This window comes from Orycteropus afer, unplaced genomic scaffold, assembly GCF_000298275.1.
Source record: "Orycteropus afer afer isolate SDZICR_OR568_19922 unplaced genomic scaffold, OryAfe1.0 scaffold00430, whole genome shotgun sequence".
NCBI classification, from domain to species: Eukaryota; Metazoa; Chordata; class Mammalia; order Tubulidentata; family Orycteropodidae; genus Orycteropus; species Orycteropus afer.
This window is the reverse complement of record NW_006922017.1, coordinates 862,136-862,588: the sequence shown is the minus strand read 5'-3', so window position 1 is coordinate 862,588 and position 453 is coordinate 862,136.

Genomic DNA, 453 nt, shown 5'->3' with positions numbered 1-453 from the left:
TTAATAATGAAACTTTTCTATTTTAGTTGCAAAGGCATGGTTGACTTTGGATCTGGAAGATGAGAACTTCATTAAACATGCAATTAATGGCACTGAGCTCAGGTAATAAAATTTAATTGTGAATCCAAAATTTTATTCTTTCTAAGACACTTTATTACTATTTACCATGTGACTATGAAAACAATTGTGTTAAATATGATGATTATTTTAGTTAATCAGATGACAGATTATTTATCTCTGTGCCTATATGTCCCTATACAAATTGTTTGCACTATTTAAATACAAATCTGGGAAGAATTAAACTTAAAGATCTAGGTCCTTTAAATTTACTTCATGAGAAGTATTTGCAGGAAATACAGCAGTGCTATTGAAAAAAGGTATTTGCAATGAATAAGTCATTGGTCTTGCAAAATTCTATCATGCGATCTCCAGCATTATTTCTGTCACCAAGGC